This window comes from Passer domesticus, chromosome 8 (assembly GCF_036417665.1).
Source record: "Passer domesticus isolate bPasDom1 chromosome 8, bPasDom1.hap1, whole genome shotgun sequence".
NCBI lineage: Eukaryota > Metazoa > Chordata > Aves > Passeriformes > Passeridae > Passer > Passer domesticus.
This window is the reverse complement of record NC_087481.1, coordinates 17,523,343-17,538,764: the sequence shown is the minus strand read 5'-3', so window position 1 is coordinate 17,538,764 and position 15,422 is coordinate 17,523,343.

Sequence of the window (15,422 nt, the reverse complement as noted above, 5' to 3'; positions counted from 1 at the left end):
GGTTTTGATTAGTTTTGACGGGTTTTGAAATATTTTGGCCGGTTTTTAGAAGGTTTCGATTTGTTTTGATTTGTTTTGATTCTGTTTAGCCCAGTTTTTGGTGTGTTTGGATTAGCTTTGGTGGGCTTGATCAGGTTTTGTCAGGTTTTTTCGAATGTATTGATCACTTCTGTCGGGTTTTCTATTTTGGCGGGTTTGAAAATATTTTTGGATGAATTTTGGCGGGTTTGAAAATATTTTGGCTCTTTGCGCAGAGATGACGGTGCCGGTTGCGGTGCGCTCCGGGGCGCTCCTTCTGCGGAAAGACGCCTGGCAGCGGCACTTGGGACAGCTCCGCGTCTCCGTATTGTGCGTTTCTTGCCTTCTGCATCTCAGCAAAATGCTTTCCCACTAGGTCTAGCACGGAGAAACTGTGGCAGCTGAGTAGATGTAGCCCGGCCCGCCCTTTGAAGTTGACAAGTTCTTGGCATCTCAGAGCCTCAAGGCAAGAGCAAGGTTCTCTATGGTAGGCTGGGGCAGAACTGGCAGCAAGCAGAGCAAAGTTGTCCAAGAATAGCTTCCATTGGAATGCTAATGGCAATTGAAGAGGCAAGCCAGTGGCAAGCCACTAGCTTCTAGCAGCTTGAAAGTTGCAGACACAGTGCAGGTGTTGTGCGGCTTCCTTCTTGGCCTCCTAGAAGGTGTCACGTTCTCCGTCTCTTGCTTGCCAATATGTTGCCGTGTTCCTCTTATTTTTTGGTTGGTTTTGAATTGTTTTTATGATGTTTTGGCGGGTTTTCGGAATGTTTTGGTGGTGTTTCAGAATGTTTTGTTTTCTCTTGTGTTGTTTTTATTATCTTGGCAGGTTGTGGAACGTTTGGATTCCTTTTGGCGGGTTTTCAAATATTTTGGCGGGTATTTGGAATGTTTTGGTTTGCTTTCATTTGTTTTGATTATGTTTTGGCAAGTTATTGAAAGTTTTGATCACTTCTGACTGGTTTTCTAGTATTTTGGCATCTTTTCAGAATGTTTTGATCAGTTTTGGCGGGTTCTAAAATATTTTGTCGGGTTTTTGGAATGTTTTGCTTGGTTTTGATTTGTTTTTATTTTGATTTTGCGGGTTTTCAGAATGTTTTGGTCCGTTTTCTAGAATGTTTTGGTTGGTTTTGATTTCTTTTTAATATTATTTTGTGGGTTTTGGAATGTTTTGATTTGTTTTGTCTAGTTTAAAATATTTTGGCATGTATTTGGAAGGTTTTGCTTGGTTTTCATTTTTTTTTGTTATGTTTTGGCAAGGGTTTTTTTTTTGTTTGAGCAGTTCTGGTTGGTTTTCTAATATGTTGGCCGATTTTCAGAATGTTTTGATCAGTTTTGGCGGCTTTTAAGATATTTTAGAGGTTGTTTATAGTATTTAGGTTTCTTTAGCTTTGTTTTTACTATATTTTGGCAGGTTTTTTGAATGTTTCGATCACTTCTGACTGGTTTTCTAGTATTTTGGCATCTTTTCAGAATGTTTTGATCGTTTTTTGCAGGTTCTAAACTATTTTGTCGGGTTTTTGGAATGTTTCGGTTGGTTTTGATTTGTTTTTATGATGTTTTGGCGGGTTTTCGGAATGTTTTGGTTGGGTTTTAGAATGTTTTGTATTCTCTTGAGTTGTTCTTATTGTGTTGGCAGGTTTTGGAATGTTTGGATTCCTTTTGGCGGGTATTTGGAATGTTTTGGCGGGTATTTGGAATGTTTTGGCGGGTGTTCGGAATGTTTTGATTAGTTTTGACGGGTTTTGAAATATTTTGGCCTGTTTTTAGAAGGTTTAGATTTGTTTTGATTTGTTTTGATTCTGTTTAGCCCAGTTTTTGGTGTGTTTGGATTAGCTTTGGTGGGCTTGATCATGTTTTGTCAGGTTTTTTTGAATGTATTGGTCACTTCTGTCTGGTTTTCTATTTTGGCGGGTTTGTAAATAGTTTTGGATGAGTTTTGGCGGGTTTGAAAATATTTTGGCTCTTTGCGCAGAGATGACGGTGCCGGTTGCGGTGTGCTCCGGCGCGCTCCTTCTGCGGAAAGACGCCTGGCAGCGGCACTTGGGACAGCTCCGCGTCTCCGTATTCTGCGTTTCTTGCCTTCTGCATCTCAGCAAAATGCTTTCCCACTAGGTCTAGCAAGGAGAAACTGTGCCAGCTGAGTAGATGTAGCCCGGCCCGCCCTTTGAAGTTGACAAGTTCTTGGCATCTCAGAGCCTCAAGGCAAGAGCAAGGTTCTCTATGGTAGGCTGGGGCAGAACTAGCAGCAAGCAGAGCAAAGTTGTCCAAGAATAGCTTCCATTGGAATGCTAATGGCAATTGAAGAGGCAGGCCAGTGGCAAGCCACTAGCTTCTAGCAGTTTGAAAGTTGCAGACACAGTGCAGGTGTTGTGCGGCTTCCTTCTTGGCCTCCTAGAAGGTGCCGCGCTCTCCGTCTCTTGCTTGCCAATATGTTGCCGTGTTCCTCCTATTGTTTGGTTTGTTTTGATTTGTTTTGATGATGTTTTGGCAGGTTTTCGGAATGTTTTGGTGGTGTTTTAGAATGTTTTGTTTTCTCTTGTGTTGTTTTGATTGTCTTGGCAGGTTTTGGAACGTTTGGATTCCTTTTGGCGGGTTTTAAAATATTTTGGCGGGTATTTGGAATGTTTTGGTTTGCTTTCATTTGTTTTGATTATGTTTTGGCAAGTTATTGAAAGTTTTGATCACTTCTGACTGGTTTTCTAGTATTTTGGCATCTTTTCAGAATGTTTTGATCAGTTTTGGCGGGTTCTAAAATATTTTGTCAGGTTTTTGGAATGTTTTGCTTGGTTTTGATTTGTTTTTATTTTGATTTTGCGGGTTTTCAGAATGTTTTGGTCCGTTTTCTAGAATGTTTTGGTTGGTTTTGATTTCTTTTTAATATTATTTTGTGGGTTTTGGAATGTTTTGATTTGTTTTGTCTAGTTTAAAATATTTTGGCATGTATTTGGAAGGTTTTGCTTGGTTTTCATTTTTTTTTGTTATGTTTTGGCAAGGGTTTTTTTTTTGTTTGAGCAGTTCTGGTTGGTTTTCTAATATGTTGGCCGATTTTCAGAATGTTTTGATCAGTTTTGGCGGCTTTTAAGATATTTTAGAGGTTGTTTATAATATTTAGGTTTCTTTAGCTTTGTTTTTACTATATTTTGGCAGGTTTTTTGAATGTTTCGATCACTTCTGACTGGTTTTCTAGTATTTTGGCATCTTTTCAGAATGTTTTGATCGTTTTTGGCAGGTTCTAAACTATTTTGTCGGGTTTTTGGAATGTTTCGGTTGGTTTTGATTTGTTTTTATGATGTTTTGGCGGGTTTTCGGAATGTTTTGGTTGGGTTTTAGAATGTTTTGTATTCTCTTGAGTTGTTCTTATTGTGTTGGCAGGTTTTGGAATGTTTGGATTCCTTTTGGCGGGTATTTGGAATGTTTTGGCGGGTATTTGGAATGTTTTGGCGGGTGTTCGGAATGTTTTGATTAGTTTTGACGGGTTTTGAAATATTTTGGCCTGTTTTTAGAAGGTTTAGATTTGTTTTGATTTGTTTTGATTCTGTTTAGCCCAGTTTTTGGTGTGTTTGGATTAGCTTTGGTGGGCTTGATCATGTTTTGTCAGGTTTTTTTGAATGTATTGGTCACTTCTGTCTGGTTTTCTATTTTGGCGGATTTGAAAATAGTTTTGGATGAGTTTTGGCGGGTTTGAAAATATTTTGGCTCTTTGCGCAGAGATGACGGTGCCGGTTGCGGTGCGCTCCGGGGCGCTCCTTCTGCGGAAAGACGCCTGGCAGCGGCACTTGGGACAGCTCCGCGTCTCCGTATTCTGCGTTTCTTGCCTTCTGCATCTCAGCAAAATGCTTTCCCACTAGGTCTAGCAAGGAGAAACTGTGGCAGCTGAGTAGATGTAGCCCGGCCCGCCCTTTGAAGTTGACAAGTTCTTGGCATCTCAGAGCCTCAAGGCAAGAGCAAGGTTCTCTATGGTAGGCTGGGGCAGAACTAGCAGCAAGCAGAGCAAAGTTGTCCAAGAATAGCTTCCATTGGAATGCTAATGGCAATTGAAGAGTCAGGCCAGTGGCAAGCCACTAGCTTCTAGCAGTTTGAAAGTTGCAGACACAGTGCAGGTGTTGTGCGGCTTCCTTCTTGGCCTCCTAGAAGGTGCCGCGCTCTCCGTCTCTTGCTTGCCAATATGTTGCCGTGTTCCTCCTATTGTTTGGTTTGTTTTGATTTGTTTTGATGATGTTTTGGCAGGTTTTCGGAATGTTTTGGTGGTGTTTTAGAATGTTTTGTTTTCTCTTGTGTTGTTTTGATTGTCTTGGCAGGTTGTGGAACGTTTGGATTCCTTTTGGCGGGTTTTCAAATATTTTGGCGGGTATTTGGAATGTTTTGGTTTGCTTTCATTTGTTTTGATTATGTTTTGGCAAGTTATTGAAAGTTTTGATCACTTCTGACTGGTTTTCTAGTATTTTGGCATCTTTTCAGAATGTTTTGATCAGTTTTGGCGGGTTCTAAAATATTTTGTCGGGTTTTTGGAATGTTTTGCTTGGTTTTGATTTGTTTTTATTTTGATTTTGCGGGTTTTCAGAATGTTTTGGTCCGTTTTCTAGAATGTTTTGGTTGGTTTTGATTTCTTTTTAATATTATTTTGTGGGTTTTGGAATGTTTTGATTTGTTTTGTCTAGTTTAAAATATTTTGGCATGTATTTGGAAGGTTTTGCTTGGTTTTCATTTTTTTTTGTTATGTTTTGGCAAGGGTTTTTTTTTTGTTTGAGCAGTTCTGGTTGGTTTTCTAATATGTTGGCCGATTTTCAGAATGTTTTGATCAGTTTTGGCGGCTTTTAAGATATTTTAGAGGTTGTTTATAGTATTTAGGTTTCTTTAGCTTTGTTTTTACTATATTTTGGCAGGTTTTTTGAATGTTTCGATCACTTCTGACTGGTTTTCTAGTATTTTGGCATCTTTTCAGAATGTTTTGATCGTTTTTTGCAGGTTCTAAACTATTTTGTCGGGTTTTTGGAATGTTTTGGTTGGTTTTGATTTGTTTTTATGATGTTTTGGCGGGTTTTCGGAATGTTTTGGTTGGGTTTTAGAATGTTTTGTATTCTCTTGAGTTGTTCTTATTGTGTTGGCAGGTTTTGGAATGTTTGGATTCCTTTTGGCGGGTATTTGGAATGTTTTGGCGGGTATTTGGAATGTTTTGGCGGGTGTTCGGAATGTTTTGATTAGTTTTGACGGGTTTTGAAATATTTTGGCCTGTTTTTAGAAGGTTTAGATTTGTTTTGATTTGTTTTGATTCTGTTTAGCCCAGTTTTTGGTGTGTTTGGATTAGCTTTGGTGGGCTTGATCATGTTTTGTCAGGTTTTTTTGAATGTATTGGTCACTTCTGTCTGGTTTTCTATTTTGGCGGGTTTGTAAATAGTTTTGGATGAGTTTTGGCGGGTTTGAAAATATTTTGGCTCTTTGCGCAGAGATGACGGTGCCGGTTGCGGTGTGCTCCGGCGCGCTCCTTCTGCGGAAAGACGCCTGGCAGCGGCACTTGGGACAGCTCCGCGTCTCCGTATTCTGCGTTTCTTGCCTTCTGCATCTCAGCAAAATGCTTTCCCACTAGGTCTAGCAAGGAGAAACTGTGGCAGCTGAGTAGATGTAGCCCGGCCCGCCCTTTGAAGTTGACAAGTTCTTGGCATCTCAGAGCCTCAAGGCAAGAGCAAGGTTCTCTATGGTAGGCTGGGGCAGAACTGGCAGCAAGCAGAGCAAAGTTGTCCAAGAATAGCTTCCATTGGAATGCTAATGGCAATTGAAGAGGCAGGCCAGTGGCAAGCCACTAGCTTCTAGCAGTTTGAAAGTTGCAGACACAGTGCAGGTGTTGTGCGGCTTCCTTCTTGGCCTCCTAGAAGGTGCCGCGCTCTCCGTCTCTTGCTTGCCAATATGTTGCCGTGTTCCTCCTATTGTTTGGTTTGTTTTGATTTGTTTTGATGATGTTTTGGCAGGTTTTCGGAATGTTTTGGTGGTGTTTTAGAATGTTTTGTTTTCTCTTGTGTTGTTTTGATTGTCTTGGCAGGTTTTGGAACGTTTGGATTCCTTTTGGCGGGTTTTAAAATATTTTGGCGGGTATTTGGAATGTTTTGGTTTGCTTTCATTTGTTTTGATTATGTTTTGGCAAGTTATTGAAAGTTTTGATCACTTCTGACTGGTTTTCTAGTATTTTGGCATCTTTTCAGAATGTTTTGATCAGTTTTGGCGGGTTCTAAAATATTTTGTCAGGTTTTTGGAATGTTTTGCTTGGTTTTGATTTGTTTTTATTTTGATTTTGCGGGTTTTCAGAATGTTTTGGTCCGTTTTCTAGAATGTTTTGGTTGGTTTTGATTTCTTTTTAATATTATTTTGTGGGTTTTGGAATGTTTTGATTTGTTTTGTCTAGTTTAAAATATTTTGGCATGTATTTGGAAGGTTTTGCTTGGTTTTCATTTTTTTTTGTTATGTTTTGGCAAGGGTTTTTTTTTTGTTTGAGCAGTTCTGGTTGGTTTTCTAATATGTTGGCCGATTTTCAGAATGTTTTGATCAGTTTTGGCGGCTTTTAAGATATTTTAGAGGTTGTTTATAATATTTAGGTTTCTTTAGCTTTGTTTTTACTATATTTTGGCAGGTTTTTTGAATGTTTCGATCACTTCTGACTGGTTTTCTAGTATTTTGGCATCTTTTCAGAATGTTTTGATCGTTTTTGGCAGGTTCTAAACTATTTTGTCGGGTTTTTGGAATGTTTCGGTTGGTTTTGATTTGTTTTTATGATGTTTTGGCGGGTTTTCGGAATGTTTTGGTTGGGTTTTAGAATGTTTTGTATTCTCTTGAGTTGTTCTTATTGTGTTGGCAGGTTTTGGAATGTTTGGATTCCTTTTGGCGGGTATTTGGAATGTTTTGGCGGGTATTTGGAATGTTTTGGCGGGTGTTCGGAATGTTTTGATTAGTTTTGACGGGTTTTGAAATATTTTGGCCTGTTTTTAGAAGGTTTAGATTTGTTTTGATTTGTTTTGATTCTGTTTAGCCCAGTTTTTGGTGTGTTTGGATTAGCTTTGGTGGGCTTGATCATGTTTTGTCAGGTTTTTTTGAATGTATTGGTCACTTCTGTCTGGTTTTCTATTTTGGCGGATTTGAAAATAGTTTTGGATGAGTTTTGGCGGGTTTGAAAATATTTTGGCTCTTTGCGCAGAGATGACGGTGCCGGTTGCGGTGCGCTCCGGGGCGCTCCTTCTGCGGAAAGACGCCTGGCAGCGGCACTTGGGACAGCTCCGCGTCTCCGTATTCTGCGTTTCTTGCCTTCTGCATCTCAGCAAAATGCTTTCCCACTAGGTCTAGCAAGGAGAAACTGTGGCAGCTGAGTAGATGTAGCCCGGCCCGCCCTTTGAAGTTGACAAGTTCTTGGCATCTCAGAGCCTCAAGGCAAGAGCAAGGTTCTCTATGGTAGGCTGGGGCAGAACTAGCAGCAAGCAGAGCAAAGTTGTCCAAGAATAGCTTCCATTGGAATGCTAATGGCAATTGAAGAGTCAGGCCAGTGGCAAGCCACTAGCTTCTAGCAGTTTGAAAGTTGCAGACACAGTGCAGGTGTTGTGCGGCTTCCTTCTTGGCCTCCTAGAAGGTGCCGCGCTCTCCGTCTCTTGCTTGCCAATATGTTGCCGTGTTCCTCCTATTGTTTGGTTTGTTTTGATTTGTTTTGATGATGTTTTGGCAGGTTTTCGGAATGTTTTGGTGGTGTTTTAGAATGTTTTGTTTTCTCTTGTGTTGTTTTGATTGTCTTGGCAGGTTGTGGAACGTTTGGATTCCTTTTGGCGGGTTTTAAAATATTTTGGCGGGTATTTGGAATGTTTTGGTTTGCTTTCATTTGTTTTGATTATGTTTTGGCAAGTTATTGAAAGTTTTGATCACTTCTGACTGGTTTTCTAGTATTTTGGCATCTTTTCAGAATGTTTTGATCAGTTTTGGCGGGTTCTAAAATATTTTGTCGGGTTTTTGGAATGTTTTGCTTGGTTTTGATTTGTTTTTATTTTGATTTTGCGGGTTTTCAGAATGTTTTGGTCCGTTTTCTAGAATGTTTTGGTTGGTTTTGATTTCTTTTTAATATTATTTTGTGGGTTTTGGAATGTTTTGATTTGTTTTGTCTAGTTTAAAATATTTTGGCATGTATTTGGAAGGTTTTGCTTGGTTTTCATTTTTTTTTGTTATGTTTTGGCAAGGGTTTTTTTTGGTTTGAGCAGTTCTGGTTTGTTTTGTAATATGTTGGCCGATTTTCAGAATGTTTTGTTCAGTTTTGGCGGCTTTTAAGATATTTTAGAGGTTGTTTATAATATTTTGGTTTCTTTAGCTTTGTTTTTACTATATTTTGGCAGGTTTTTTGAATGTTTCGATCACTTCTGACTGGTTTTCTAGTATTTTGGCATCTTTTCAGAATGTTTTGATCGTTTTTGGCAGGTTCTAAACTATTTTGTCGGGTTTTTGGAATGTTTTGGTTGGTTTTGATTTGTTTTTATGATGTTTTGGCGGGTTTTCGGAATGTTTTGGTTGGGTTTTAGAATGTTTTGTATTCTCTTGAGTTGTTCTTATTGTGTTGGCAGGTTTTGGAATGTTTGGATTCCTTTTGGCGGGTATTTGGAATGTTTTGGCGGGTATTTGGAATGTTTTGGCGGGTGTTCGGAATGTTTTGATTAGTTTTGACGGGTTTTGAAATATTTTGGCCGGTTTTTAGAAGGTTTAGATTTGTTTTGATTTGTTTTGATTCTGTTTAGCCCAGTTTTTGGTGTGTTTGGATTAGCTTTGGTGGGCTTGATCAGGTTTTGTCAGGTTTTTTCGAATGTATTGATCACTTCTGTCGGGTTTTCTATTTTGGCGGGTTTGAAAATATTTTTGGATGAATTTTGGCGGGTTTGAAAATATTTTGGCTCTTTGCGCAGAGATGACGGTGCCGGTTGCGGTGCGCTCCGGGGCGCTCCTTCTGCGGAAAGACGCCTGGCAGCGGCACTTGGGACAGCTCCGCGTCTCCGTATTCTGCGTTTCTTGCCTTCTGCATCTCAGCAAAATGCTTTCCCACTAGGTCTAGCAAGGAGAAACTGTGGCAGCTGAGTAGATGTAGCCCGGCCCGCCCTTTGAAGTTGACAAGTTCTTGGCATCTCAGAGCCTCAAGGCAAGAGCAAGGTTCTCTATGGTAGGCTGGGGCAGAACTGGCAGCAAGCAGAGCAAAGTTGTCCAAGAATAGCTTCCATTGGAATGCTAATGGCAATTGAAGAGGCAAGCCAGTGGCAAGCCACTAGCTTCTAGCAGCTTGAAAGTTGCAGACACAGTGCAGGTGTTGTGCGGCTTCCTTCTTGGCCTCCTAGAAGGTGTCACGTTCTCCGTCTCTTGCTTGCCAATATGTTGCCGTGTTCCTCTTATTTTTTGGTTGGTTTTGAATTGTTTTTATGATGTTTTGGCGGGTTTTCGGAATGTTTTGGTGGTGTTTCAGAATGTTTTGTTTTCTCTTGTGTTGTTTTTATTATCTTGGCAGGTTGTGGAACGTTTGGATTCCTTTTGGCGGGTTTTCAAATATTTTGGCGGGTATTTGGAATGTTTTGGTTTGCTTTCATTTGTTTTGATTATGTTTTGGCAAGTTATTGAAAGTTTTGATCACTTCTGACTGGTTTTCTAGTATTTTGGCATCTTTTCAGAATGTTTTGATCAGTTTTGGCGGGTTCTAAAATATTTTGTCGGGTTTTTGGAATGTTTTGCTTGGTTTTGATTTGTTTTTATTTTGATTTTGCGGGTTTTCAGAATGTTTTGGTCCGTTTTCTAGAATGTTTTGGTTGGTTTTGATTTCTTTTTAATATTATTTTGTGGGTTTTGGAATGTTTTGATTTGTTTTGTCTAGTTTAAAATATTTTGGCATGTATTTGGAAGGTTTTGCTTGGTTTTCATTTTTTTTTGTTATGTTTTGGCAAGGGTTTTTTTTTTGTTTGAGCAGTTCTGGTTGGTTTTCTAATATGTTGGCCGATTTTCAGAATGTTTTGATCAGTTTTGGCGGCTTTTAAGATATTTTAGAGGTTGTTTATAGTATTTAGGTTTCTTTAGCTTTGTTTTTACTATATTTTGGCAGGTTTTTTGAATGTTTCGATCACTTCTGACTGGTTTTCTAGTATTTTGGCATCTTTTCAGAATGTTTTGATCGTTTTTTGCAGGTTCTAAACTATTTTGTCGGGTTTTTGGAATGTTTCGGTTGGTTTTGATTTGTTTTTATGATGTTTTGGCGGGTTTTCGGAATGTTTTGGTTGGGTTTTAGAATGTTTTGTATTCTCTTGAGTTGTTCTTATTGTGTTGGCAGGTTTTGGAATGTTTGGATTCCTTTTGGTGGGTATTTGGAATGTTTTGGCGGGTATTTGGAATGTTTTGGCGGGTGTTCGGAATGTTTTGATTAGTTTTGACGGGTTTTGAAATATTTTGGCCTGTTTTTAGAAGGTTTAGATTTGTTTTGATTTGTTTTGATTCTGTTTAGCCCAGTTTTTGGTGTGTTTGGATTAGCTTTGGTGGGCTTGATCATGTTTTGTCAGGTTTTTTTGAATGTATTGGTCACTTCTGTCTGGTTTTCTATTTTGGCGGGTTTGTAAATAGTTTTGGATGAGTTTTGGCGGGTTTGAAAATATTTTGGCTCTTTGCGCAGAGATGACGGTGCCGGTTGCGGTGCGCTCCGGGGCGCTCCTTCTGCGGAAAGACGCCTGGCAGCGGCACTTGGGACAGCTCCGCGTCTCCGTATTCTGCGTTTCTTGCCTTCTGCATCTCAGCAAAATGCTTTCCCACTAGGTCTAGCAAGGAGAAACTGTGGCAGCTGAGTAGATGTAGCCCGGCCCGCCCTTTGAAGTTGACAAGTTCTTGGCATCTCAGAGCCTCAAGGCAAGAGCAAGGTTCTCTATGGTAGGCTGGGGCAGAACTGGCAGCAAGCAGAGCAAAGTTGTCCAAGAATAGCTTCCATTGGAATGCTAATGGCAATTGAAGAGGCAGGCCAGTGGCAAGCCACTAGCTTCTAGCAGTTTGAAAGTTGCAGACACAGTGCAGGTGTTGTGCGGCTTCCTTCTTGGCCTCCTAGAAGGTGCCGCGCTCTCCGTCTCTTGCTTGCCAATATGTTGCCGTGTTCCTCCTATTGTTTGGTTTGTTTTGATTTGTTTTGATGATGTTTTGGCAGGTTTTCGGAATGTTTTGGTGGTGTTTTAGAATGTTTTGTTTTCTCTTGTGTTGTTTTGATTGTCTTGGCAGGTTTTGGAACGTTTGGATTCCTTTTGGCGGGTTTTAAAATATTTTGGCGGGTATTTGGAATGTTTTGGTTTGCTTTCATTTGTTTTGATTATGTTTTGGCAAGTTATTGAAAGTTTTGATCACTTCTGACTGGTTTTCTAGTATTTTGGCATCTTTTCAGAATGTTTTGATCAGTTTTGGCGGGTTCTAAAATATTTTGTCAGGTTTTTGGAATGTTTTGCTTGGTTTTGATTTGTTTTTATTTTGATTTTGCGGGTTTTCAGAATGTTTTGGTCCGTTTTCTAGAATGTTTTGGTTGGTTTTGATTTCTTTTTAATATTATTTTGTGGGTTTTGGAATGTTTTGATTTGTTTTGTCTAGTTTAAAATATTTTGGCATGTATTTGGAAGGTTTTGCTTGGTTTTCATTTTTTTTTGTTATGTTTTGGCAAGGGTTTTTTTTTTGTTTGAGCAGTTCTGGTTGGTTTTCTAATATGTTGGCCGATTTTCAGAATGTTTTGATCAGTTTTGGCGGCTTTTAAGATATTTTAGAGGTTGTTTATAATATTTAGGTTTCTTTAGCTTTGTTTTTACTATATTTTGGCAGGTTTTTTGAATGTTTCGATCACTTCTGACTGGTTTTCTAGTATTTTGGCATCTTTTCAGAATGTTTTGATCATTTTTTGCAGGTTCTAAACTATTTTGTCGGGTTTTTGGAATGTTTTGGTTGGGTTTTAGAATGTTTTGTATTCTCTTGAGTTGTTCTTATTGTGTTGGCAGGTTTTGGAATGTTTGGATTCCTTTTGGCGGGTATTTGGAATGTTTTGGCGGGTATTTGGAATGTTTTGGCGGGTGTTCGGAATGTTTTGATTAGTTTTGACGGGTTTTGAAATATTTTGGCCTGTTTTTAGAAGGTTTAGATTTGTTTTGATTTGTTTTGATTCTGTTTAGCCCAGTTTTTGGTGTGTTTGGATTAGCTTTGGTGGGCTTGATCATGTTTTGTCAGGTTTTTTTGAATGTATTGGTCACTTCTGTCTGGTTTTCTATTTTGGCGGGTTTGAAAATAGTTTTGGATGAGTTTTGGCGGGTTTGAAAATATTTTGGCTCTTTGCGCAGAGATGACGGTGCCGGTTGCGGTGCGCTCCGGGGCGCTCCTTCTGCGGAAAGACGCCTGGCAGCGGCACTTGGGACAGCTCCGCGTCTCCGTATTGTGCGTTTCTTGCCTTCTGCATCTCAGCAAAATGCTTTCCCACTAGGTCTAGCAAGGAGAAACTGTGGCAGCTGAGTAGATGTAGCCCGGCCCGCCCTTTGAAGTTGACAAGTTCTTGGCATCTCAGAGCCTCAAGGCAAGAGCAAGGTTCTCTATGGTAGGCTGGGGCAGAACTGGCTGCAAGCAGAGCAAAGTTGTCCAAGAATAGCTTCCATTGGAATGCTAATGGCAATTGAAGAGTCAGGCCAGTGGCAAGCCACTAGCTTCTAGCAGTTTGAAAGTTGCAGACACAGTGCAGGTGTTGTGCGGCTTCCTTCTTGGCCTCCTAGAAGGTGCCGCGCTCTCCGTCTCTTGCTTGCCAATATGTTGCCGTGTTCCTCCTATTGTTTGGTTTGTTTTGATTTGTTTTGATGATGTTTTGGCAGGTTTTCGGAATGTTTTGGTGGTGTTTTAGAATGTTTTGTTTTCTCTTGTGTTGTTTTGATTGTCTTGGCAGGTTGTGGAACGTTTGGATTCCTTTTGGCGGGTTTTAAAATATTTTGGCGGGTATTTGGAATGTTTTGGTTTGCTTTCATTTGTTTTGATTATGTTTTGGCAAGTTATTGAAAGTTTTGATCACTTCTGACTGGTTTTCTAGTATTTTGGCATCTTTTCAGAATGTTTTGATCAGTTTTGGCGGGTTCTAAAATATTTTGTCGGGTTTTTGGAATGTTTTGCTTGGTTTTGATTTGTTTTTATTTTGATTTTGCGGGTTTTCAGAATGTTTTGGTCCGTTTTCTAGAATGTTTTGGTTGGTTTTGATTTCTTTTTAATATTATTTTGTGGGTTTTGGAATGTTTTGATTTGTTTTGTCTAGTTTAAAATATTTTGGCATGTATTTGGAAGGTTTTGCTTGGTTTTCATTTTTTTTTGTTATGTTTTGGCAAGGGTTTTTTTTGGTTTGAGCAGTTCTGGTTTGTTTTGTAATATGTTGGCCGATTTTCAGAATGTTTTGTTCAGTTTTGGCGGCTTTTAAGATATTTTAGAGGTTGTTTATAATATTTTGGTTTCTTTAGCTTTGTTTTTACTATATTTTGGCAGGTTTTTTGAATGTTTCGATCACTTCTGACTGGTTTTCTAGTATTTTGGCATCTTTTCAGAATGTTTTGATCGTTTTTGGCAGGTTCTAAACTATTTTGTCGGGTTTTTGGAATGTTTTGGTTGGTTTTGATTTGTTTTTATGATGTTTTGGCGGGTTTTCGGAATGTTTTGGTTGGGTTTTAGAATGTTTTGTATTCTCTTGAGTTGTTCTTATTGTGTTGGCAGGTTTTGGAATGTTTGGATTCCTTTTGGTGGGTATTTGGAATGTTTTGGCGGGTATTTGGAATGTTTTGGCGGGTGTTCGGAATGTTTTGATTAGTTTTGACGGGTTTTGAAATATTTTGGCCGGTTTTTAGAAGGTTTAGATTTGTTTTGATTTGTTTTGATTCTGTTTAGCCCAGTTTTTGGTGTGTTTGGATTAGCTTTGGTGGGCTTGATCATGTTTTGTCAGGTTTTTTTGAATGTATTGGTCACTTCTGTCGGGTTTTCTATTTTGGCGGGTTTGAAAATATTTTTGGATTAGTTTTGGCGGGTTTGAAAATATTTTGGCTCTTTGCGCAGAGATGACGGTGCCGGTTGCGGTGCGCTCCGGGGCGCTCCTTCTGCGGAAAGACGCCTGGCAGCGGCACTTGGGACAGCTCCGCGTCTCCGTATTCTGCGTTTCTTGCCTTCTGCATCTCAGCAAAATGCTTTCCCACTAGGTCTAGCAAGGAGAAACTGTGGCAGCTGAGTAGATGTAGCCCGGCCCGCCCTTTGAAGTTGACAAGTTCTTGGCATCTCAGAGCCTCAAGGCAAGAGCAAGGTTCTCTATGGTAGGCTGGGGCAGAACTAGCAGCAAGCAGAGCAAAGTTGTCCAAGAATAGCTTCCATTGGAATGCTAATGGCAATTGAAGAGGCAGGCCAGTGGCAAGCCACTAGCTTCTAGCAGTTTGAAAGTTGCAGACACAGTGCAGGTGTTGTGCGGCTTCCTTCTTGGCCTCCTAGAAGGTGCCGCGCTCTCCGTCTCTTGCTTGCCAATATGTTGCCGTGTTCCTCCTATTGTTTGGTTTGTTTTGATTTGTTTTGATGATGTTTTGGCAGGTTTTCGGAATGTTTTGGTGGTGTTTTAGAATGTTTTGTTTTCTCTTGTGTTGTTTTGATTGTCTTGGCAGGTTGTGGAACGTTTGGATTCCTTTTGGCGGGTTTTAAAATATTTTGGCGGGTAGTTGGAATGTTTTGGTTTGCTTTCATTTGTTTTGATTATGTTTTGGCAAGTTATTGAAAGTTTTGATCACTTCTGACTGGTTTTCTAGTATTTTGGCATCTTTTCAGAATGTTTTGATCAGTTTTGGCGGGTTCTAAACTATTTTGTCGGGTTTTTGGAATGTTTTGCTTGGTTTTGATTTGTTTTTATTTTGATTTTGCGGGTTTTCAGAATGTTTTGGTCCGTTTTCTAGAATGTTTTGGTTGGTTTTGATTTCTTTTTAATATTATTTTGTGGGTTTTGGAATGTTTTGATTTGTTTTGTCTAGTTTAAAATATTTTGGCATGTATTTGGAAGGATTTGCTTGGTTTTCATTTTTTTTGGTTATGTTTTGGCAAGGGTTTTTTTTGGTTTGAGCAGTTCTGGTTGGTTTTCTAATATGTTGGCCGATTTTCAGAATGTTTTGATCAGTTTTGGCGGCTTTTAAGATATTTTAGAGGTTGTTTATAATATTTTGGTTTCTTTAGCTTTGTTTTTACTATATTTTGGCAGGTTTTTTGAATGTTTCGATCACTTCTGACTGGTTTTCTAGTATTTTGGCATCTTTTCAGAATGTTTTGATCGTTTTTGGCAGGTTCTAAACTATTTTGTCGGGTTTTTGGAATGTTTTGGTTGGTTTTGATTTGTTTTTATGATGTTTTGCCGGGTTTTC